At 42.2% G+C, this 26,417-nt stretch overlaps 1 protein-coding gene and 1 long non-coding RNA gene across 10 annotated transcripts in view; one reads left to right on the forward strand and one right to left on the reverse strand.

The window, feature by feature from the left end:
* Positions 1–26,417, reverse strand: part of LOC119966499 (partitioning defective 3 homolog) — a 939,848-nt gene that overhangs the window by 583,582 nt on the left and 329,849 nt on the right. The gene's annotated exons all lie outside the window — the stretch shown is intronic.
* LOC119966501 lies at positions 1,374–25,003 on the forward strand. The gene is made up of 5 exons (XR_005460783.1): positions 1,374–1,455; positions 10,049–10,110; positions 12,615–12,664; positions 16,513–16,665; positions 24,142–25,003. It is a non-coding gene; the product is annotated as an uncharacterized LOC119966501 (long non-coding RNA).

Genomic DNA, 26,417 nt, shown 5'->3' on the forward strand with positions numbered 1-26,417 from the left:
ATTACTATTACGAAAAAATTAGAATACAGGTGATGAGGAAAAAAAGACAGATTTGCATTTATGTATTAATTGGATAGGTAAAAGAAATGCAGCAGACAGAAAGAAGTACTTGTGCTTGCTTAGCACCTTTCATGTTGTAGACATTGCAGGGAGGTGAAAAGGGAGATGAGAAGGGTTAAAAGATAAATTGTAAAAGCTTTTGTAAGGAAATTTTAAAAATAGCGATGAAGGGAGTGAAATTGTGGAGCATGAAGTATTGGCTGAAATGTGATCAAATAGTTTGCAGTTATAAATTACTGACAAAGTGAGTGTGCATAGACATACAAAAGGGTATCAAAACTTTTGACGGGGTAAAGAAAGGTAATGGGTTTTGCATAAACTTTTGAACCTCAAGGTGTCCCTTGACCTAGTAGCATGTACTTCAAAACTACTGAAAGTCAGAAAGCAGAGACTTTGACCACAATCTTTCAATCCTCTTTAAATATGTAAATTGTGTGGTGGGAGTGCAGACAAGCAATTTGATTCTTCCTGTTCAAGATTGGAAGGAAGGAAAAATTGGGTAACCATAGGCCAGTTATTCTAATTACAGTTGGAGGCAATCTCTTCAAATCCATAATTCCAGATAAAATTAGTAGGCATTTGCAAATTCTGGGCTAATCAAGGAAGCCAGCAGGTTTTTGTTAAAAGCAAGTCATGTTTGACGAAGTTATTTGAAGAAATTACTAATTGGATAGATAAAAAGGAATGTGGTGTTAAAAAAATAAGGAAGGGAAGAACTTGCACTTGATGAGCACCTGTCACAACCTCAGGACATGCCACAATACTTTACAGCCAATTAAAAACATTTGCGGTTCAGTCTCTGTTGTGGCAGAAACAGGTATATACATTTTCAGAAGGTGTTTGATAAGGTGCCTTACAAGATGTTTGCTGGAAACATTTAGGCATATTGTACCAGAAGGAAACAGTGCCACAACCAAAGTTGGTTGATAGACGAGAGCTAGTATAATGAAATGAAAATTGGCGCTGCTGATTAAACTGGAGTTGTGCTGTTAATAATATACTCCAGGGGTCAGTGCATTTTGTACGTACATACAGTATTGCTGAACTAGATTTGGACACAAACAACAGAACCATGATGTTTGCTGACTATACAGTATATTTGAAAGATAGGCTTTCAGACCACAAAAGGTACAAATAGGCCACAAAAAGGTACAATCAAACAAGGGCTTTATTTGAAATGTGTTTACTCAAAGGTTGTCAGGATAAAGCATGCCCAGACTGTCCGTGATGTCATCAGTGCATCACATGATCAGACTCTTAAAATGACCTTGATTCAACTTGGAACAAACATGAGTGGACAGCAATATGAATGACTTGGCTGTTTAAAGAAGGAAAACACAAGCGGGTATGTGGAATGGGCAGATTGACAGCAGATGCGGGTTGGTGTGCATAAGGGTAAGGCAATACACAGTGTGAAGTATACATAGAATATTAGGTGCTGGTTTAGCACAGTGGGCTAAACAGCTGGCTTGTAATGCAGAACAAGGCAACAGCGCGGATTCAATTCCTGTACCAGCCTCCCCGAACAGGCGCCGGAATGTGGCAACTAGGGGCTTTTCGCAGTAACTTCACTGAAGCCTACTTGTGACAATAAGCAATTATTATTATTATAGGACAGAAACAAGCTGCTCAGCCCAACAGTCCAGGTTCCACCAAAGCCGCCTTCCACCACTCAGTCTAACAACAGATCTGTGGGAGAAATGAACTGAATTCAAGAGTGCAAATAGTTTAACTGACGACATTGAAGTGAGTTGATGAGGTTCAAATTTGCTCTGAAGCACAATTTGGCTAGATATATTTGATCCATGTTCATATCTACTGCTGCGTGTTGCACACAACGTGAGGGAGAAATGTGAGGATCTCTTTTTGCCAGATTCATTTGCCAACATATTTATGTCTGCTTATCCTAAATTTATCATTCAGAGTTAGAATGATAGCATCTAGAGAGTAGTTGACAATGAGAGTGAGCGTGTGTTCTCTATTGGGAGTGAGATTACATCTTGCGCTGTGCAGGGAACATGAACATGAACATGTTTTGAAGTAGAGACAACTGAAAGAAGGAACTTAGACAATCGTGTGCCAGAGCCACGAAAGACAATTTTTTCAAAATATTTCCAGTTAACATGCATTTTGTAAATATAAGTACGAGAATGGCACACTGGTCGCATATATAACAAACCATCTGTGAGATATTAGCAGTAGAAGATTACCTACTCAATTACATTCTTGCCAAGGATCTATGCATGCCAACCCAGAATACAGTATATAAAATAAATGAAAGGAAAATGAAAACAAGTGCCTGAATAAAGCAATACATTATAATGAACACAAAATAATAACTATTATTTTTAATAATCTGTATTAGTGTCTCAAGTAGGCTTACATTAAAACTGCAATGAAGTTACTGTGAAAACTTTAATGGAAGTCAAGGTCTGATGTTCCAATAAAAACATACTTAAATGATACTTAGTTATTTAACTGGCTAAGAGATCAGTCTTTTCAATTCAATCACGAGGCATGTCCCCGTTTAGCATCACTACAAAACTTGTTTATAGTGACAACTGGAGGTCATTCAGCAAAATCTAAGTGCTGGTGAATCCCGAGCTCCTAAGCAGTTCTAAAGAAGTTCTCTAGAGGAGACATCAGCCAAGATCAATTCAGTCAGAAATAACACTTCACGAATTTGCAGCCACCATCTCAGATCACACTGTGCCACCCCTCTTTTCAGCAGAACAACCTTTATGCTTAGAAATAGTATCTGATATACAGAGTGCACATGACAGCCAATGTGTGCACATATAAAAAAGTGTGCAGACAAAATACAAATGCTCACACCTCGCGGGCTCTTTACTCCAAATCAACACTATATAAACTATGCTACAGCACTGTACTCTCCCTTCTGAATTATACTATTTCATAGAATTTATAGTGCAGAAGGAGGCCATTCGGCCCATCAAGTCTGCACTGGCCCTTGGAAAGGGCACCCTACCTAAGCTCACAAACTCCACCCTATCCCCACAACCCAGTAACCCCACCAAACCTTTTTAGGACACAAAGGAAAATTTAGCATGGTCAATCCACCTAACCTGCACATCTTTGGACTGTGGGATGAAACCAGAGCACTTGGAGGAAACCAACGCAGGCATGGGGAGACCGTGCAGACTCCGCACAGACAGTGACCCAAGTGGAAAGCGAACCTGGGACCCTAGCACTGTGAATCAATAATGCTAACCACTGTGCTACCGTGCTATGAAGTATTCTTCACCCAGCTCAGCATAAGCAAAATACAACACTGTTGGAGCATACAGATTCCATTAGGTTATCAGTAATGTCAACTGGAAGATCGTTGACAGTAAATGAGTCACTGCTATAATATCACTACTTATTTTTGATCACCTTTCTAATTAGACCTTAGAGAGGTCTTTTATATGCATGGTCACTGTTAGCCTAATTGTTTACTGAAATACACCGTCTGCTTGGAATCTGTTCAGTTTGGGCACTCATCATCACACGGAAAGCCAGAATGTGTTCTTTCTATTCTTTTTAACATTTTTTAGAATGTGTTGCTCAGAAGAAAGCATTCGAGTGGCCTTCATCTGAAGTGTATTGAAGTGTTTGTTGCCATTGTTCACACTCGGGCATGCTACGTTTTAAACGACACAGGAAACCCATCTAATCTGTTGAGATTCAAGTCAGATTCCATGAGCATTTAGACTAATTCAAACTGGTGTTTCCTAGTGGCTATTTCCAAAGAAACTCTGGGAACATCAGACTGAGAAAATCACATTCAGTGACACCTGCAATTCTATTGTACTTGCTGCAAAGGAACCAAAGGAACTAAACATAAACTGGAAACATCTTTTGCCAGACAGCTGAAAACAAAATGAGCACAAGTGCAGAATTCCTCCCAAATCCTGCACATTCAACAATGACAGAGACTTACAAAATCAGTATGTCAACAATCACCTACCAGATGAAACACTGCAATGAGTAAAACTCATTTCAAATATTTTTTTTAAGCTGCTGACAGAATTCCATCAATCGGTCGGTTTCCATACTGCTCTTCCAATCACTGGATCTTAATACTCCCCTGCCAATTGCATCAAGGAAACTGAAAGAGAGGCAGTTGCAAGACATGAATCACATCAACCTGCTCTTCGATTGCCAAGGCAGCCTTTGCAAACTGGCGAACTTGTGCTAGACTCAATCTCATAAGTAATCCATTGGACCAAATGTCCCATTCCTGTGCTGTAAATGTCCTCGGCCCAGCCATCTTCAGCTGCTTTGTCAATTATCTTCCTTACGTCATAAGGGCAGAGTGGGGTTGTTCGCTGATGATTGCACAATGTTCAACACCAGATACTGAAGCAGTCCATGACGAAATGCAGCAAGCCCTGGACAATATCCAGGCTCGGGCTGACAAGTGGCAAGCAAGATTCACGCCACACATGCCAGGCAATGACCACCTCGAGCAAGAGAGAATCTAACCATCACCCTTTGACAATCAATAGCATTACCATCACTGAATCCCCCACTATCAACATCCTGGGGGTTACCATTAACTAGAAAAAGAACCTGCCATATAAATACTGCGGCTACCAGAGCAGGTCAGAGGCAGAATCCTGCAGCAAGTAACTCACCGCCTGACTCCTCAAAACCATCTACAAAGCAAAGATTAATAATAATAGTCTAATAATAATAATTGCTTATTGTCACAAGTATGCTTCAATGAAGTTACTGTGAAAAGCCCCTAAAGATTAGGAGTGTGATGGAATACTCTCCATATGCCTGGATTAGTGCAGCTCCGACAGCACTTAGGAAGCTCGAAACCATCCAGGACAAACCAGCTCACTTAATTGCTGTCCCTTACACAAACATTCAAACCCTCCACCAACAACAAACAACAGCAGCAATGTGTACCATCTACAAGATGCAGTACAGAAACTCACCAAGGCACCTTAGACAGCACCTTCCAAACCCACAACCACCACCATCTAGAAGGACAAGGGCAGCGTACACATCAGAACACCACCACCTGGAGGTTCCCCTCCAAGCCACATACCATCCTGACTTGGAAACAGATTGCCATTCCTTCACCATCACTGGATCAAAATCCTGGGACCCCCTCCTGAACAGCACTGGGTGTACCTGCACATATGGACAGCAGTAGTTGAAGAAGGCAGCTCATCACCACCTTCTCAAGGGCAATCAGGGATGGGCAGTAAATACATGCCTAGTCAGTGACGCACAGATCCCTTTAATTAATTTTTTTCAATCCACCCGAGGGGGCAGGCAAGGTCTCAGTTCAATTCTTCATCTGAAAGGTGACTCCTCGAACAATGTTGTACTCATTCAGTAATGCACTAGAATGTCAGCACAGATGTCATGCTAAGCCTCTGCAATGGGACTTAAAGCCAAAATCATCTGACTCGGAGATAAGAATGTTGAAAAAAAGGTTTCAATCACAATGGAAAGAAAATCGTTGGGTTACATTCAATCCTGAAACAATGTTTTTTTTTATTTATTTTATTTTTAAATAAACAATTTATTGAGGTAGTTTTTGGCTTTGTAAACAGTTACAGACATCAACAGAAAGAAAGCAAAAAAGGCAAAAATGTGCAAACATCCATGTACATTCAATACTTCAATCGTACCATACTGCACAAGCCCGCTCCTCTACCACCGGTACTACCCGCCATTTTATCCCTCCTACTCTACTCTACCCCCCCCCCCCCCCCCCCCATCCCCTGCTGACGCTCACTCTCCCGCAAAGAAGTCAATAAATGGTTGCCACCTCCGGGCGAACCCCTGTACAGATCCCCTCAAGGCGAACTTAATTTTTTCCATACCCAGGAAACTCGACATGTCCGCAAGCCACAACTCAGTCTTCGGGGGCTTTGAGTCCCTCCACGCCAATAGTATTCGTCGCCGGGCTATCAGGGAAGCAAAGGCCAAAACATCGGCCTCTTTCTCCCCCTGGACTCCCGGGTCTTCCGAAACCCCAAAAATTGCCACCCCTGGACCCATCGCCACCCTTGTTTTTAGCACCCGGGACATGACGCCCGCAAATCCCTCCTAGTACCCCCTCAGCTTAGGGCATGCCCAAAACATGTGAACATGGTTCGCTGGTCCTCCCGCGCACCTAGCGCATTTGTCCTCTATCCCAAAGAATTTGCTCATCCGAGCCACCGTCATATGGGCCCGGTGAACAACCTTAAATTGAATCAGCCCGAGCCTGGCACATGTCACGGTCGAATTTACCCTACTCAGGGCCTCTGCCCACAGCCCGTCCTCCATTTCCCCGCCTAGCTCCTCCTCCATTTAAGTTTCAGTTCCTCCGTCTGGGACCCTTCCTCCCTCATGAGCACCTTATAAATACCAGAAACTATACCCTCCCCTTCTTCCCCCCTAGAGACTATTCTGTCTAGGATCCCCATTAATCCTGAAACAATGTTAATAATTTGGTCAAAACTGATCACCCTGTCGCTTACTCTCATCAATTTCAAGTGTTGCAAACTCCTCTTCAGTTATTGACATTAAATTTCCTTGTCCTAACACAGCATCTTAGCATCTTCACCATAAATAATTTCATTCATCCTCAAGGTAAAAGAAATTTCCCCCTAGACCAGTGTTTTTCAAACTTTTTTCCCCCAAAGACCCACTTTTACCAACTGGCCAACCTTCAGGGCCCACGCCATCCAACCTTCGCGACCAACCATTTTTGTTTACCTTTAATGTGACAGGCGAGCCTGCTTGGGCTTCACAATCTCACTTGCTTTGTCATTCAATGTTACAATCCTGCTAAGGACTTCATCAGATGATTTAAGTTCTCACTGCAACCTTTAAAAGAGGTTTGTCCCCGAACTCGCCATGCTTAAGCGTCAAATACTTTTGAAGTTTTTATACTGCTTTGTTCCCGATTTCATTTTTTTCTTTGTTGGCTGTTGAGCAGAGGCACTGGAGATCTGTACAGAGCTAACACGAGCATGCTTTGTCCTGCTGTGGAGCTCCTCCTGAGCAGCTCTCTCCAGCAGATTCAGTTGAGAGTTTCTGGCCAGGAGGTATACGACCAGTTTGTGTCTCCGGCCCTCTCTTCCTTTTAACAAAACAATCCATCCTCACAGTTTCTTGCCTTGCTTGCTTGTTGCTAGAAAATGGAGGAGTCTCTCCTCGATGAGTTTGCAGCAAAAACACGGAAGTACAGGATGCGTGGCATCAGTGCGCGTGCTGTGCGCTTGACCTGCAAGCTGCCGCCGCTTCTGGCTAGAAGAATGCATTGTTCCATTGAGAAGCTGGTCGCAACCGGCATTTTCAATTTAAAAGCCGGTCGCGGCCGTTGGCCCCAGGAATTCTGCGACTGATTGGCCCGCACTTTGAAAAATCCTGCCCTGGACCCGACCCGCGAACTCAGTTTATTGGTGACTGTCTCTCCCGACATAATTATGGTGGAAGCATTAATTGCATTGCTGTGGCACAAATGCACTTTATTTAGAGTCAAAGCATTATGACAATCCACAGTACCTCAAAAATCAAGAAATGATGCTCCCGATCTTGGATCTATGAAGAAAATCGATGATTTGGTTGAAGACACTTCTATTCAGTCACAAGGGTTAAATGAAGAGGCAAATTTAATCCAGAAATATGTTTTCAGTTTGATTTTGGTGTGCGTGCATGCATGCACGTGTGTATGTGCGTGCGTGTACGTACAAGGTTTTCTGCCAAGTTCACAAATGGATTACAAGCACAAATGAATCAAAAAAACATTGTCAATATTATCATGTCTAAAGCTAATCTTTAATTTATTCTCTTCTTTGATGTTCTCCGACTTATTAAATCTTCCACCAAGCTTACACAAAAATAAAATACGGTACTAATGAAGTTCTGATCAAGAGACAGCAAGTGAGGCTGGGTCTGAGAATGATTCCATGTGGAACACATCAATTCTGAACCCAACATTCGCAAACTGAACTTGGCAAGTGAATAGGCTGTAGGCAAATCAGTGCTCAAATCACAGCTTCCTTCGCCCTTCCAAGGATTTTTCATGCATGTATGCTTTGCTCAGAGGCAGGTCTTACCGTTATTAAAATAAAACTACCAAATAACAGAAAGTAATGCACTTCTTTAAGAACTCACTCTCAGTTGAACCTTTGACTAATTCTTCAAATATTATTGCAAGTGGTAAACCTTCATCTATGTCTCCAAAGATAAATGTACATACCCTTAAATTGATCACAATGATGCCCAGCAGATTGCACTGGCAACTTAGTGTCTAAGTAGAGCCTTATATCTTGTTGTTTGATAGTAGTCGTCAGACTGCTATTTGCTCCACAGACCAGCAAAATAGCATACCAATTTTTCACAACAGACTCCTTGCCTTACATCTCTTTGAAGATAGGTTCATTAAGTTTGTCATCCAGCGTTCTACGAATCCTGGAGCAAAGTGCACTTTCCAGGTAAAGCCCCCATATGATGCTGATGCTTTATCAATTGTCATCAATGATGATAGCACAAAAATGCATTTGCAATTTAATACATGTTAATAATATCTTAAAATGTTTAGATCCAATTTTCATGATAAATGTTTTCGGGTACACAGGGTCTGATCTTTCCTCAATTTCCTTTCGGCTGCCTTGGGCTGGCAGAAAAAAAACTTGCACCAAGCTTGGTCATTCTTTGCTCTCATTGTCACAGTGCTCCCCAGCTAACAACACCTAGATTTTACTAAGCTTATTCTTGTGATTTGCATACACAGCACCTTTTTATTTATTTATTCATTCATGGAATGTGGATATCGTTAGCAAGACCAGCATTTATTGCCTACTCCTAAATATCCTTGATCCAAGTGGTTTGATAGGCCATTGTAGAGGGCAGTTAAGTGCAACCACTTACCTGTGGATCTGGAGTCATATCTAAGCCAAAGTGAACAAGGACCAAGCAGATTCCCTCCCCTAAAAGACATCAGTGAGCTGGATGATTTTTATAACAAGTGTCATTTGTACTCCCGGTTTTATTAATTGAAATTATACCCCACCAGCTGCCTGGTGGAATTTGAACTAATTTCCCCCAGAGCATTAACATGGGCCGCTGGATTACTCGGTCAGTGACATACCTTGTAAAGTCTCCATAGTCCCAGACGACCATAGGTTGCTTTTCTCTTTGGAGGGAGAGAGTTGACTGGTGGTGATTTAACCTGAGGATCAATACACCGCAGGCAAGAGGCAAGGTTGAGAAGAATGGGAATTGAGCTCATGCTTTTGGCCTTGCTTTGTATCACAAACTAGCTGTCCAGCCAACTGAGCTAAACCGGCCCCATAGTGACATTACCATTATGCCATTATCTCCCCCGATTCATGCCTGGCTCATTAAGACATTTGATGTTTGCATAACTTCCAGCAGCCTTTGAAATGTGTGTGACATTGGCATAAGTGCAGAAGAAGCCTTTGACTATGGTTTAAAACACATTGCAGCAAGCAAGAGAAATATTTGTAACATTTTTTGACTGATTCCGGAAACTTTGGCAAATATTATTAATAACTAAAGCTCCATGGCCCAAAGGAATCAGCACACAGATAGAGGCTTGCAAAACCATTCTCCCTTATTTACACCGTATTATCTAACATAATAATAGTCCATTCCAAGTCAGAAATTCATTGGTTCAAGTCCCATGCCAGGACTTGAGCACTACCTGGGCCTACACACCAATGTAATACTGAGTGAGGGTAACATTATTGTCACACAGCCACTGGTTCAACACCACCGAAAAGATTTCACGGCAACAATTCCGATTTTATGGCAAACATTTATTCCTCAACTGATGGAGGCAGATCAAATGGTCGCTTATTTTTCCTGTGGTACATACGCAAATTTGTGCAGTGTAGAACGCCAAGTGCACTTCAAAACTAGTTAATTTGCTGTGATACACTTTGCGATGTAACAATATTTTATAACAATGCATTTTTTTTTTAAATTCTTGGTGATGCCTTGCTAGAAGAAAATCTCACCATTGAAAATGCAAGTAAAAACTAACAGCAGCATGGAGCCCACATAAATGTAAGTTTCCAGTTCTGCCCAGTTTTTAAAGTTGCTAGCTTTGTATCTCTCAATGCCGTGAGGCTAGTGAACTGCACATCCAACATTCCTGTTTAACGTAAAGGCTAAAACCTAAACCAACTTTTTTTTTTACAATAGGTGGACAAAACAAGCGAGCAAAATGGCTTATTTATGTTTGGAAATTTTCGCGGGATATTTGTGGGTGTTGTTGCCTGGTAACAATCCACAGCTTTTATCCATACTAATTGTTTTCCACAGTTTTCTCCATTAAACTTCTGAGGAAGCAGGGTTTGAAATTTTACTGAATTTATCTGCGCCTCAATAATATTGTCTGGTCTCTAGTTCAAATTTGTACATTTAAAATAACCTATAAATAATTAAAATTTACAATGCCACATACAATTATAAATTGTTGTACATCCATAGATTACTGTTTAACGTTCTATGATTTTAATATTAAATCGCCATATGTCTTTGCATCTTGATATCACAATATTTTGATAAACTGTTTAAGCTTAGAAGATAGATTGAAAGGCAATTTCTTTCTGCAATCTGTGGATGCCCTTCACTCTTAATTGTATGCACAAAGCTAGGAGATAGTGTTTTTTTTTTAAAAAGCATCTGGGGACAGAGATGAAAAACTTAAAATATTTTTTTTTTCTCCCTGGTGTGTAGCTCATTACTCTAGCAATACACCACAAGGGCAGATAATACATGTCCTTGAGATTCTGTTTGAATATTGCATTCACCATGCTCAATAGCTCCTTTATTAAAAGTCAGAAATTATACAAATATGTTGTTACAATTTAACTATTATTGGTGCATCCATATCCATATTGGTGGATCGCTCTTGTTCTGGATTCTGTTTTCCTGCCATCTCCACATTTTTGAGTGGCCATAGAATTTACAGTGCAGAAGGAGGCCATTTGGCCCATTGAGTTTGCACCAACCCACTGAAAGAGCACCCTACCTTAAGCCCACACCTCCACCCTATCCCCGTAACCCAGTAACCACACCTAAATCTTTGGACACTAAGGGGCAATTTAACATGGCCAATCCATTTAATCCGCACATCTTTGAACTGTGGAAAGCACCCGGAGGAAACCCACGCAGACACAGGGAGAAGGTGCAAACTCCACACAGGCAGTCACCGAGGCTGGAATTGAACCCGAGCCCCTGGAGCTGTGAGGCATCAGTGCTAACCACTGTGCCACACCATCGATGCTGTATGTAATCATACAGCATAGATGGAGGCCATCTGGCCCCTCATGCATGTGCCAGCTCTTGGAAAGAGTGCCACTCCCTGACCTTTTCCCACAGCACAACACATTTTATTCATTTCCTGAGGATGTATGTGTCTTGCACAAGTATTGGGCAGCTTTAGGAAATTAACCAGCCACAACAAATCAATGGTCGTGCACACAGAGCTCAGAGAAACAAAACACAGCACCTCCCAAAAACAGTAACACTGCAGGTTTAAATTCACAGCAGTACGGAACAGGTGACAAAGGAAAGGGAGTCAAAAGCAAGCATATTATGTAAAAGGCAAATAGATGATAAAGTCTGGGAAATGTTGCAGCCAATTGACAAGTACCATGAAAGTGGACCTTGGCAAATGCCGTTTATTCCTGTTGTTTCCTCAGCTAGCCGAGTTTCTTGGGATCCAGGATTCCGGCTTGTGTGCCAATAACTTAAACCAATTTCCTTTGAGGGGAGTGGAGTGGTCCTGTTGGTGCACCTTACATATGACGACATTTATCAAAATACATTTTTGAGAACCAAATAGGTTACAAATTCAAACCTAGGCTTTATTTTATTTAGCTTGTTCCATTGTTGACCTGTCCCCATGCAATACATGAATGTGCACCAGAGGGATAACAAAATCTAGGCAATAGGCAGGATTTTTTTTTTTATCTGCATGTGCTGTAAATTGAAAATAAAAAACTAATTGAAGGAAATTCTGTAAATACATAGCAAGTTCATTTCCATTTGAAAAATTTAAAGGACAGATTAGCGCATATAAGGTATACCATAATTATATATATATATATATATATAATATATATATATATATACACACACAGGAACACTAATGCAAGCCGTGATCCTAACGGAACTAAATGTTCCCATTCACTTCTGTAATACAAAATCCCTGACCTGATGCATTAGCACTTAAAAGCATCATTCTCATTCAAGCATACAATTCTCTTCAATTACTCTTGTTCCAATGATCAGCACACAGACTATCCACAAGCCACAGTCTAATCTCACATTAAGATAGCAGTGCATTCGTTCTCACATCAACACCTCGCTGCAAAAGCTCAATTTTACATTTTCCTTAGTGTAATAGTATCACTGTTGTTTTAATTTCAACCAGATTGAATGCCAAATGATTAAATGAGCTGAGGTACAAGATTTGCAAACTGACCATTTTTTATATTTATCCATTAGAAACATGTACGTCAGCCTACAGTTTCACTATAAATTAGTTCTGTGTCCAACAGGTCAGAAGAATGGAGGCAACTCAATTCCCTGAGACTAGACGATCTGCATAGTAAGTAGGGGCATGGTTTAATAAACAAAATGCTGATTTGTCAGCGAAGACCGAAGAGACAGATGTTAATGACTAAGCTTTCAACCGTTGACTGCATTAATTAAACATCTGCCCTCTGTGATCACAGCTCGGATTAAGACAAAAGATTTAATGCCACAATGAACGTTGATCTTGGCTACCTATCTGAACAGTTAAATCTGAACTGTAAAAAAAAATACATTGCCTCATTGGGCTTGTTAGAATATGTGAAAATGGCCTGATATCAAGTAATAGTTAATTAAAGAGGAGCTCGTACAACTTTTAACTTCAGTTAAAAACAAACTCAAGTGTCACAATGTCAATGAGCCCCATGGAACTTGGAAGCTTAAAAGGCCATACCTACTCTAATCATCTTGAGCAGCGAACCAAAAGGTTGTTTATGATTATACTCGGTTAACCTGCATCCAGTTGAGTAAAGCCTGCTGTCATTCCTCACGAGCACTTTGAAACTATCCAATCTGAAATAATACATTGAGAGAGGGAGTGGTGTGGATTGGTGTGGTGGGGGGCTTTCATATCCAAGTTTTCCCTTCTTGGAGAGTACACTTCCATGCATTCCAACAGAATTCTGATACCTCAACCAATCATCATTCCCCATGTATGAGCCCATGGTGTTGCTGTGATTTATGACTATGGGGACATTTTAAGGAAGCCCCATCCATCCTCACCTGACTTTTCACATAAATCTTCAACAAAGGTTATTGGTTAATCTGAACCAGGTATGCCAGCTGACTCTTCCTGTCCTTAAGGAGACCAGTTATAAAGCCTCCAGTGTCATTCCAGCTAACTGAGCACTGACCAGGAAACACACTATGGGCAGGGTGTTCCTGGTTAGCTTGAGTACAGTAAAGGTAAATGGCAGAGGAACTTCATCTTGAACACAGGAAATAATGTGAAACAAACATATGAACGGTTCTGAAACAGCAGTTTTCCAGTAATCCAAAGCAACTGACATCCTCCTGAATAAATTAAGACAAAACAACTGCTGGAGACTCTGAACTGACCTTTGAGCAGGCCCAATTAAAATTAACTTTGCGTTGTCTTTTTGACTCCTAGATACTGAACACCAGTGTTCTCGAAAAGTTAGACAACGCATTATAAATAATGAGATTCATGCAGACTATTGGGGTTTTTATTATTTTTTAAAAGGTCCATGAATACATAACTGCATGAGTGAGGAGATATTAGTACAAGAAAAAAAATGCAAATCTCTTTGCATGTGTGACTTGCATTTATTATATATCAAAGTACTTTGTATGCAGAATGATGTTTAGAAGTGCAATCAATAGTTTATGTAAAAATCAGGAAGAAGTGCTGGCATTGGAGGCAGTCCATAGGAGCTTCACTAGGTCATATGGAGGGATTTTCTTATGAGAGGTTGAGTAGGTTGGGCCTGTACTCAATGGCGTTTAGGATAATGAGAGGCGACCTTGTGAGACATATCGCATTCTCAGGCAGCTTGACAGAGTAGCTGTTGAGAGGTTGTTTCCCCTTGTGGGAGACTTTAGGACCAGAGGGTACTATCTCAGAATAAGGGGGTCACCCATTTAAGACCAAGGTGAGGAGGAAGTTCTTCGCTCAGAGGGTGGTAAATCTGGGAATTCTTTACCGCAGACAGCTGTTGAGGTTGAGTGATTAAGTATATTCAAGGCTGAGATAGGCAGATTTATAATCAGTAATGGAATCAAGAGTTATGGTGAGATGGCATTAAAGGGGAGTTGAGGGTTATCATATATCAGTCAGGATCTCATTGAATGGTGGGGCAGAGTTGATGGGCCAAATGGTCTACTCTTACATCTTATGGTCTTATATGGGCAAATGTAGAAGCTGTTTGTGTCCAGTAAGATCCCATAAACATCAATCGTCATTTGCCGAGACACAAGGTGAACTTGATTTTCTTCATGTTGGGCACTGGCCACAATATAGCAAAGTTTGAAATCACAGTGGAGGCTCAGTTTAAAGTCAATCACTCTGACAATGCAAGGCTCAACAATATTATACTGAAATATCATTTTGATTCTGAACTTAAAATTTTGAAATTGGGCCTCAAACCTCAAATCTGCAACCTTGGGGTTTATTAATGCTCCAATATATTTTTCTATGGCTTCTTTAGTAAGTTAGTTCATCTCACGTATTGCATACCATGCCGACTAACACCTTGCTGGCAGCAAATTAAACTCCTTAACCTGTGCTTTACTACAGGCAAACATCTGTTCAAACACTTTCATGCTGTTGTACATATCTTTCATGCAACAGCTTACTAATGAAGATACATTAAAGCCTCAAAACTTCACCACACTTGTTTTTACAGGGTACTCTAATTGCTCAAGCTCACCCTTTACAACAGTCCACAGCAATACCAGTTTTCCTTTAAATGCTTTTAGTGTAAATCTTTACACGTTAATTGGTAGTAATTTAACAAAATGGAACATCAATTCTGCAGTCACACTTGAAGTTGAAACAGAATGCACATTGGGAACAGCAGGACATGCCGTTTTTTCAGCTGTAGGTCAGAAGGTCTTCTTCATGTATTACACTCTTAATTATGTGTCCCTCTATACACCACCCCCATCAATGGTTTTCTTACTGATTCTGCATTAATAGTCTCTTGCTCACTGAGGCAAACTGAACAGAACATTGGCAGAGAAACAGAGGACAAATATTGAGAACAGAGATTTACGTCAGGTCTTAATGGCAGCAAGCTGCAATAATTAACTGGATTGATTTTGTGTGACTCAAAAGCATTATTCAGGGAGAATGCATATACTCATAATTCATCCAAACAAAAAAACCCATGGGTGTAAATAGGGTCAGAGCTTATGTTTGTACATACTCAAAATAAATATTCACCCCACTGCTCAATGGTCTGCACTTCAAAACTTAAATATACCATACTTTGTTTTGAAAGTGCTGCAGAAATGTACAGATCATAAAGGATCCAAATAGAGACAAGAGCATTTAATTAATTCAATGGTGGGGGGGGTGGGGTAAAGGCGGCATTTAGATCATAACTCTTTATCCATTACTCTGCCTTCTATTTGCTTACTCCTGCAGCAATCGGGTGCAGGAAAAACAAGAAAGTTTCTCAAAGATTGCAATCCTCAATGTGAAGCAGCTAACCTTCTTGGAGGGTTACGGTGATGTCATCGAGAGTTTCCACAATGGCTCATGGAGCACGTGATGTGGTTCTAAAATCTAACCACTGTGCCACCATGCCACCCCCTTGTAATAATTTTTAAACTTGTCATAAGTAGGCTTACATTGACACTGTAATAAAGTTACTGTGAAACTTCCCGAGTCGCCACATTCCAGCGTCTGCCTGGGTACACCAAGGGAGAATTCAGATTGCCCAATTCAGCTAATGTGTTTAATAAAACTGTTGATTCTCAACAGTCTTTGTTCGGTATTTATTTGTAGGTGGTTACAAAGATAAGATACGTGAAAAGATCTGCATCTGTCAGTGAATCTGCATCGTCACCATATACTCATGCTTGAAAAGGTGCAATCATGTTTAACTATTTTATACATTACTGCTGCTCCAGAAACATACCAAATAGAACTATATGGCACAGTGTGTATTAGGTCTAGAACCAGAAACTAAACCAATCACAGGACTGCCTTTTACAAAGTTCTACAAAGTTGTACAAATCATCTATGGAGAGAGAAATTAGCATTAATGATTTGAGTCTGTATGACTCTTCTTCAGCTCTGAGGAGGAGTCATTTGGATTCGAAAGGTTAACTATTTCTCATTCAGCACATACTGCCAGATCTACTGAGCTTTGCTAGCATTTTCTGCTTTTATTTTAGATTTCCGGCATCCAATCCATCGTTGGACCATTTGCTAATTTGTTCCAAACATATTACAGAATAATACAGACCAGTGAGTCTCACATCAGCGGTTGGAAAACGATTGGAGAAAAATCTGAAGGAAAGAATCAATCGCCACTCGGTTTGATCAGGGTCAGTATGGAAGGTCATGCTTTACAAGTTCTAGTGAATTTGTTTGAGGTGGTGTTCAGATGTGTAGATGAGAGTAGTGCAGTTGATGTAGTTTATATGGATTTTAGCAAAGCCTAAGACAAGGTCCCACATGAAATCCAGGTAACATTGTCAAGTTGGATCCAAAATTGGCTTAGTGATAGGAGACGGACAAGGGAGTACTCAATGAATGGCAGGACAACAGGAAGCTCAGGGGATCAGAGGGATCTTGGGATGGTTGTCCACAGATCCCCAAAGGTTAACAGGGCAATCATGTCATAGATTATAAGAGCAGGGAGATTATGTTGGAACTGTACAGGACTTTAGTTAGCCCACAGCTGGAGTACTGTGTTCAGTTCTGGTCACTGCACTATAGGAAGGTTGTGATTGCACTGGAGAAGATGCAGTGGTGATTCACCAGGATGTTGACTGGGATGGAGCATTTAGTTATGAAGAGAGGCTGGATAAGTTCAGCTTGTTTTCTTTGGACCTGAGAAGGCCGAGGGGGACCTAATTGAGGTGGACAAGATTACAAGGGGCGTGGACAGAGTGGATATAAAGCAGCTGTTCCCCTCAATTGAAGGATCAATAACAAGGGAGCATAATTTTAGGATGAAAGACAGGAGGTTCAGAGGGGATTTGAGGAAAATGTATTTACCCAGAGAGTGGTGGGAATATGGAATGCACTGCCTGGAAGGATAGTCGAGACAGAAAACCTCACAATCTATCAAAAGTACTTGTATGAACCCTTGTAATTCTCTAACATTCAAGGCCATGGGCAAAGTGCTGGGAAGTGCAGATTAGAGTAGCTGGTTGTCGGGCCTCTTCTGGAATTCTATATTTCAATCAATCATTGGATGATTCCCACCCAAACAGCTTTCATATCCACTGGGTATCCCAAACCACTTTGCAGCCAATCAAATACTTTGAAGTGTAATCACGAGTTAGGGTCTGTTTCTGTGCTGTATGGTTCTTTATAATGGGATGGTCACGGCAGCCAATTTGCATTACAGCAAACCCCTGCAAACAGTAATCTGATCTTTTTTTTTTGGAATGTTGATCGAGGGAACATTTGGCCAGGACACACGGGATAACTACTCTGCTCTCCTTTGAAGCAGTACCTAGGGATAGTTTTCATCCATCTGCGAAGGGAGATAAGACCCTCACTCAGTATTGCACTGATGCATCAGCCTAGATTATTGCGTTGAATAGGGAGAGGGACTTGAACTCACAACCTTCTGCCTCAGGTTCGTGCCGTCAATCGAACCAAGGCTGACAGAAAAGTTCAGAAGACTGTGGTTGAAGATCCACTCCAGGTTCTTGCGCGCAAGTCTCGGCTGGCACTTGAGCGCACTGAGGAAGGTAGGTGCCACCTACTGTCTCAGGTGTACATAAAATATCTGACAGCACCATTTTGGAGAAAAGCTGGGGAGTTATTCCCCATGTCCTCACCAATCAACATCACAGAATAAATTGCCTGGTTGTTAGAACATCACTGTTCTGGGGACCTTGCTGTGTATAAAGCAGCTGCTGTAGTTCTTGCATTACAAAAGTGACTACGCTTCTAAAAGCATTTCCCAGATGTCAAGATTTTTTTTTCCCCCAAAAGCAATTTATTCGCAAACTATCTGAAAGAACATCACAAGCAATTCAAAATGGCCATCACTGAAAGTGTAATAATATTCAGGTTATCGCCATAAATCATGATGCACTTTGAGGAGTTTCAATACAATAAGACATGTCATATTCACCACACACATTCTATGTATGCCTTACAGCCCAAGGGGGTTCTAGACAATTCCTCTCCCCTCGGTGCACTTTGGCTAAAAGATTTTAGACAGTGACCTTTCCCCATTGCGCCTCTGCAGCGGCTGCCCCAAGCTTTAGTACATCCTGCGGCACGTTGTCCTGAGCTCTGGAATGTGCCAGTCTACAACACTCAGTTGGGGACAGCTCTTTGCACTGGAAGACATCCATGCTTTGAGCAGGCCAAAGAACATCTTCCACCAAGGTGATTTTCTTCCAAGAGCAGCTGATGTTTGCTGTGTCCTTCAGAACAGACTGTGGAGCATAGTCCTGAGTCACGGAAATCCTCAGGATGAACCTAGACAAAAATCACCTCATCTCTCTCCAGACCTTCTGTGCATTGTAGATTCCACAAGGAAGTAGTCAACGGTCTCTTCCTTGCCACAGCCACATTGAGGGCAACGTTGGGATGGGGTGAGATTCCGGGAATGTTAGAAGGATCTAATGGGGAGGGCTTGTCTCACCTCCAGGCAAGCTATGCCCTGGTGCTTGTTTGAAAGTTCTTATGACGAGTTCAGGGAACCATCCAAACGGTCCACCTTCTCAGGGCGTGTAGGACGTTACATGCAGTCCATTGCCTGACGAACTTGTGGCCAAAGTGGTTTCTCTCCATAAACTTTTCCACGAGGGACTGGTAGTATGGAGAGTGTTCTGCTGTAGCGTGGCCAGATCCATCCTTCACAACACTGGGGGTAGGTAGAACCTCAGCAAGTAGTGACACTTTGTGTTTGCATAGCGGGGGTCTATGCATAGTTTGATGCAGCAACCCACAAAGGTGGCCATCAGGATTAAGGTGACGTTGGGCACGTCTTTCCCTCTTTATCTAGAGCAGTGATCTTCAAAGTCAGGGGCGCGACTCACGGGTGGGTCGTGGGCGAATGTCGGGAGGGCCGCGGGTGTGTGTCGGGAGGGTCAAGAAGCCGTCCATCGCAGCGCTCTCGATTGTGCAAATTCGCAAGCAACAGCCGGCTTTTAACTATGCTGGCTGTGAGCGGCCTTTTTACCATATAGAAAAAAATGTGGCCACACTGCGCGTGCATGCCCGCTCATCGGTGCGCATGCGCAGCGTTTTGCGCATGCGCACCGATGAGCGGGCACGTGTGTGCAGTATGGCCGAATTTTTTTTATTTGGTAAAAAGGCTGCTCGCAGCCAGCTTACTTAAAAGCCGGCTGCTGTTCGCTCTGCCCGGTTCAGACACGCTCGGTTCTTCTGAACGAAGCCACGGCCGAGGTTCCCCCCGGCGACTAGCACCATCGGATCCACCCGCAGAGATTCAGTGCCATGGCCTCCACCTTGGAACTCGCCTGTATCTACAGCGCGCTCATCCTGCACGACGACGAGGTCACTGTCACTGAAGGCAAACTCAATGCCCTGATTAAAACAGCTGAGGTGACCATTGAGTCTTTCTGGCCTGGACTGTTTGCCAAGGTCAATAGTCTGATCTGCAACATTGGTGCTGGTAGCAGTGCCCCTGTTGCTGCTGAAGAGAAAAAAGGAAGAGAAGAAACAGAAGAATCCGAAGAGTATGACGAAGAGATGGGCTTTGGTATCTTTGATTAAACGTGCCGTGCAACAACATTGTTACAATTTACAAAAAATAAATAAAAATTGAATATAAAAGCCGGTTTCTTCGGCTGAAGACCGCGAATTTGCACAATCGGAGAGGCAAAGGATTTTCTTCAATATTCTATGTACTCTTCCTGCCTGAGGGAGGCAGAGAAGAGGTCACGACCCCCGAACGTTGCCATCACATGCTTTGGGCGCAATTGCGATTCGGCGGGCATTTAGCTGTCGAATCGATCGGGGAAGGGGGAGGGGTGGGGGGCTGCTTTTAACAGCCCCCGACCAGCACGGTGGCGATCCCACAGACGCCCAAGAAGTGGCACCGGAGAATCCCGCCCCCCCCCCCCTCCCCCCAGGGGGGATTCTCCGACCCGCCGCAGGGTAAGAGAATCCCAGCCCGTCTCTGTAGACTTGGTCCATTTTCAATCACCAGATAAAGCAAAACTGGCTCGGTAATCGCCACAATGCAGGAATGAGGAATAGACCAAACGTGCACCCCATGCAACACCGAGTGCCTCTCACCTAATGATCAGATTCTTATCCGCAATGGAGAGGGAGTGTCGCACCCGCACGCGTAGTTTTTGTTTCACTATAGCTATCCACTTCTTCCAGTTCCTAACACATGCCCTGGTCCCTCCAAATCATATCCCCAGCATATTCAGGCAGTCTGACCTGAAGGCAAAGTGAACAAGGGTCAGCCCAGTTCCCAAAGGACATTGTCTCGCTCTTGCTATGATTTACCTTGGCACCTGAGACCAGTTCAAAATGGTTTCAGATGTTAATCAGCCTGCACACCAGCAGCAAGCTGATCAGAGCAAAACACAGGGACGTGGCCTGTGCACAGGGAGCTTTTGATCAGACTGCCTCCACCACCAGGATTGTCACTCCCCTTGTGCCCGAATCCTTCCTGATCGACTCAACAAGTGGTTTTGGATATCTTCAGAGTTGGTGCTATAAAAATGCAAGGTTTTCTTTCTGATCTGTGCTATATCTCAACCTCTTCCTAATGTGCCAAGATCAGCCAGTCTCCTGATCAGCCAGTCTCCTAAGCATCCGACAGAAACAGCTCGCAGTGGCCAATTTTAGCTTTATAATTGCAGTCATCAGCAAGCTTAAAACCATTTAACAATCCAACAAGATATTTTTGGCACCCATGGTTATTTTTCCCTTAGTACCAAACGGATTCCATTATTACCAGCTCTCAATGCTGGTGAATGAGAATGGAATATGACAATCTCCAACAATTCCTCCTATTTGACCATACCTGCAGTCTCGCCACTCGCCCAAGCCCAATCCTACTTTCAAACAATGGGTACGAAACGGCTCCAAAAACACAAAAAATGTCCTCAATTACCGCATCGCCTGCAATAATAATGCAGTCTCAGATCATAGTAATCATCAGATTAAGCACTTCCAGACACAGAATGACCTGCAGCAGATGGTGCATTTCTGAATGGTGTTTCCAATGCATCACTTGGATTCACAATAGATCCTGTCAGGCTGCACTGAAGTTAATGCTGCCACTGAGGGCGCAACAGAAAACGTGCGCTCAAAAAATAAATTTAAACAAGAGTGAAGAATTATGTTGTCTATTTCTAGCCATAGATCAGTTTAACTATGAACCAAAACCAAAATGGCAGTTATTTGCTTCAACTTTAATTCTAACAGTTATAATTTAAAATCTCAGCACTATAATTATTCTGCCATAGTCTTTTAATATGGCAGATGCAGAATGCATTCGTACTTGACAAAATTACAAAACCTCTTCCAATGTTCCACTATATTAGGAAAGTAATTTTCAAATTAAATATTTCTATTCGTCACGTGCAAGTGGACCATTCTTTTGAGTGGGAATTACACCTTCCAGATTAACTGGCAGTTCAACCAGAAACTGTGATGTGAAAAAGTGTTACCAAAACACCCCCCCCCCCCCCCCAAAAAAAATGTTGTTTCACATTTCAAAACAGTAACCATATTACACTCAAAACGTTTTCAGACAAGTTGACATGAATGCTTTATTGTGACGGGGTTACGTCTTTTTGTAATAAATTTAGAGTACCCAATTATTTTTTCCAATTCAGGGTCAATCGACCTGCCCTGCGCATCTTTTAAGTTGTGGGGAGGTGAGACCCATGCAGGCACGTGGAGAATGTGCAAACTCCACACGGACAGTGACCCCCCTGGCCGGGATCGAATCAGTGCTAACCACTGCGCCACCGTGCCACCCTGGGACACGTCCTTTTTTGCTGGTTTGGTGGGGAAGTCTATTTTGTGATCATCAATGTGACAAGGCTTCAGGGGCATGGAATAGAACACCTGTGCCCATATTTGCTTAGTACAGTGGCAAACATCAGGTGTAGTACAAGTTAGGTGACACAAAAAAAGGCAATCACTATTTTGATGTGTCACTGAAGCAGATGTGACGGGCAGCACTGTAGCACAGTGATTAGCACAGTTGTTTCACAGCTCCAGGGTCCCAGGTTCGATTCTCGGCTTGGGTCACTGTCTGTGCGTAGTCAGCATGTTTTCCTTGTGTTTGCGTGGGTTTCCTCCAGGTGCTTCGGTTTCCTCCCACAGTCCAAAGATTTGCAGGTTAGGTGGATTGGCCAAGCTAAATCGCCCTTCGCGTCCAAAAAGGTTAAGTTGGGTTACTGGGATAAGGTGGAAGTGTGGACTTGAGTAGGGTGCTGTTTCCAAGGGCCGGTGCAGACTCGATGGGCCGAATTGACTCCTTCAGCACTGTAAATTCTATAGATTCTATTATTCTATGATGTGCATTAAGCCCACCATCATGTTATGATATCAACAGAAAGGAGGCAAGCACCAATCTTACAGCACTGCATCAGAGCCAACTGGTCTCATGCCTCAAGAATAAGCTTCAATGGCCCAGAAACAGCAAGCTCCTTTTCAACTGGCCTTCCAGCTGGCACGAGTGACAGGCTGGTCAGGTAAAAAGGAGACAGTAGAACTTGGGGACTCCAGTCATACGCTACTTATCTAGTATCGACGTTGAAGGGTCTTATAAGACCCTCTCTTCCACAATCTAGCAATATACTCCAAAGTCCACCTAAAGTAAATCACCGAGTTATACCATTTCTATTGATTGTTCTGCCTTCTGTGAGCAAAGCTGACACCAAAATATGGGGTTGCCAACTTACTCCAACAAGATAGGAAATGTTCCAAACTTGCTTCATCGGGAATGTGGGCAATCAAAGAAAGGAGATCGCCGAGCTTCATTCAGAAGCAGGTCTCAAAAGGAAAAAGGTGAATGACAAATAATTACAAGCGCTAATAGAGTTAATCGAATGGGGCAAAACTAAAATCGAAAGCAGATTACTTTAAATTTCAGATTCTTTTTGTGATTAAAACATCTCCATTTTGCTAGCTTTGCAGATGACTTTATATGGTTGCTCAAAGGTAAAAAAAAAAGGAGGGGCAGCACAGTGGCACAGTGGTTAGCATTGTTGCCTACGGCGCTGAGGACCCGGGTTCGAATCCTGGCCCTGGGTCACTGCTCGTGTGGAGTTTGCACATTCTCCCCGTGTCTGCATGGGTTTCGCCCCCATAACCCAAAAGATGTGCAGGATAGGTGGATTGGCCACACTAAATTGCCCCTTAATTGGAAAAAATAATTGGGTACTCTAAATTTTTTTTTAAAAGGTAAAAAAGGAGCAGAAAACATGAAAGGAGAAAAAAAAGTCATTTATCTGATGCATTCTTGTGTTGTAGAAAGCATCAGCTTATTATTTTAAATTGGCTGCTTGAGCTGCTCTACAGTGATAGGTTGATTGATGTGATGCGAACGTGGAATCATGCATTCACGAAACACCTCCTCTGAGACCACAGTTACACACATCTCAAAAGGGAATAACCTCTGAAAACATGTCTGTGAAATTCTTAATTTAAAATGAGCCTGTCATTTTTACAAAGGAGTGGGGGGGACAAAAAAAAATCGCACCATCAAGACACATATTATCATTCTTTTGGAAACAAGTTAAAGTGAAAGCCCTTTCAAATAAATTAGTCACAGTAACTAACTTTAACCAAAGCCCACTAACTGGTGCTTTTTACTTCATTTCATTTTCCAGACCTTTGCCATCAATTTCCCTCCAGGTGCCTGAGATCATAGTTCTTTTACAGCTTGAACTACAGGAGGACTGCACTATCTACGCAAAGTACTACGCATTTAATCCACAGCAACCCAAAGCAATGAATTAGTATGGCTCTACATGAATGCAGTCCCAAGAATGAGACATCCGAGAAGGAATAATCCCAGCTCTTGCAATAATTGCACACCAAGTGAGAATTTTATATCCATGTCCGCTACAGACAACTCTAACCATATGTTTTGCTCTTCATCGTTCAAATTGTGGTTTGCGGATAGCACAAGCCAAAGTCAATTTGAGCAAGGAAACATTAACTTCATAAAAATGGACTGGACATCCTCTGAGGCTTTCCTCAAGATTAGGATGCAGAATCCTATCCGTAGCAGATACAATGGTGACTCCAGTTTGTCTGCACAGGAAAGAGTGACTCTATTGTCCCCTCTCACCTGACGCATTCTGAATTTTCCTGACACTGCTAATGGTCATTCATATTTCAAAATCGATTCCAACTAAACATGTAAACCAGACATCAACTTCAGGGAAAAGCATTTGGCGATCCCATATGATATTTGCAGATGTCATGAAATGATGCTATTTGCATTGCAATACATTCGCACTTCTTGCATGGGCTGTTATAGAGATAAAAAGGTACAGTTCTTCTCCATCTCCAAAGGGGTTTATCAAACATTTTTACGTAAAGGAATGGCCCCAGATGTTATGACAATAGCATGCATAGTGTTAACCTGCTCATTGCCCACAATGTTTAGGCTTCAGTGCTGGCTTAATAATCACAGGCACCCATTCAATGAAAGTGATGCCAATTTTATGATCATTTCTGTAACGTTAACTCTCAATCCTGAAAATCTATTCCATTTACCATGCAATTGGCTTCTGGTTGCAAACCTTCCCTGCTGAAAATATAATTCAAGAAAACAAAAGGGAACTCTGTATCGCTGGCCGCTAGTAGTACATTTGCTTCTGAATGTGTGGCTTCACGTCCCATTCCAGAGGCTTCAGCACAAAACCCATCACGAGATTCCAGTGCAGTTCCCTACCTTATGGATGAGATGTTAAACAGAGGCCTGTCTGCTTTGTCAATCTAAAATAAATGCTATTCAAAGAAGTGCAAGGGAGTTCTCCCAGTCTCCTGGTCAACAATATATTTCAACCAACGCTCAAGATAATCTTGCTATTTATGACATTACCATGGGCAAATTTTTGCCACTGTTCTTACATTTTGTAGATTTAGAACTGAGATGAGGAGGAACTACTGCTCGCGGAGGGTGGTGAATTTGTGGAACACACTGCCCCATAGTGCAGTGGAATCTGAGTCAATAAATGGTTTCAAGAAGGAGATGATATATTTCTGATTTTTAAAAAATAGGTTAAAGGGATATGGGGAACAAGTAGGGAGGGGCATTTGAAACAAGGAAGAGATCATACATTATCTGACTGAATGGCAGAGCAAGCTTGAAAGGGCCTTTAACGCCTCTTTAATGGGACAGTCCTGAGCTCAAAGGCACAATATAAATGCAGCACCATGATTTGCTCGTAGTGCCAGTTTCTCTCACCATGAACGGAACTTAGGCTCTCTTGAGCCATGGAGCAAAGTCACCTGACATGGCAGTGCTTGTATGTCCAGGTGTACATGCACAAATAGCTTATACAATGGGATGCCAAACAGTTTGCTTACAATCACTATCTTAACCAGCTGAGCCATGGGAGGAGGTGAAGAGACTGGCGATGATGATTTTCTTTTTAAACCCACAGAACAGCACAACCTGCAACAAAGTGCTGCACCAGGAGTGCTTCCATCTACTTGTTAGTTTAAAAAAAGCACGCAGATACCAGATGGGTTTTCAGAATCTGCAGGTTCGAAAGCAAAACTGAAGCTCTTTTACCACTAAAATAGAACACACCGACTTCTCTCAGTAAATGAATGTTCAGCAGCAGACATTTCACCAACCCATCAGCTACAATTGTCTCCACTCAAGGTGCAGCTTAATTTGTAGATGCAATTCCATGAATATCAGTAACCGACCAGCATTCACTCCAGTAGCTGCTTTGCATGCCAGGATCTTGACAGCCATAGTCCAAAGGCTATTAAACCACAGGTGGCATCATAACTAAACTCTAATTTAGCGACTCCTGAGGTCCTACACACCCACTTGCATCTGGAGTCATTGGATAACAATTTGCATTTGGAGCCTTGACAGTCTGTCCAGCCCTGTTTCCAAGTCAATTACAGAAACTCCACT

The sequence above is a fragment of the Scyliorhinus canicula genome, chromosome 5 (genome assembly GCF_902713615.1).
Source record: "Scyliorhinus canicula chromosome 5, sScyCan1.1, whole genome shotgun sequence".
Classification (NCBI taxonomy): Eukaryota; Metazoa; Chordata; class Chondrichthyes; order Carcharhiniformes; family Scyliorhinidae; genus Scyliorhinus; species Scyliorhinus canicula.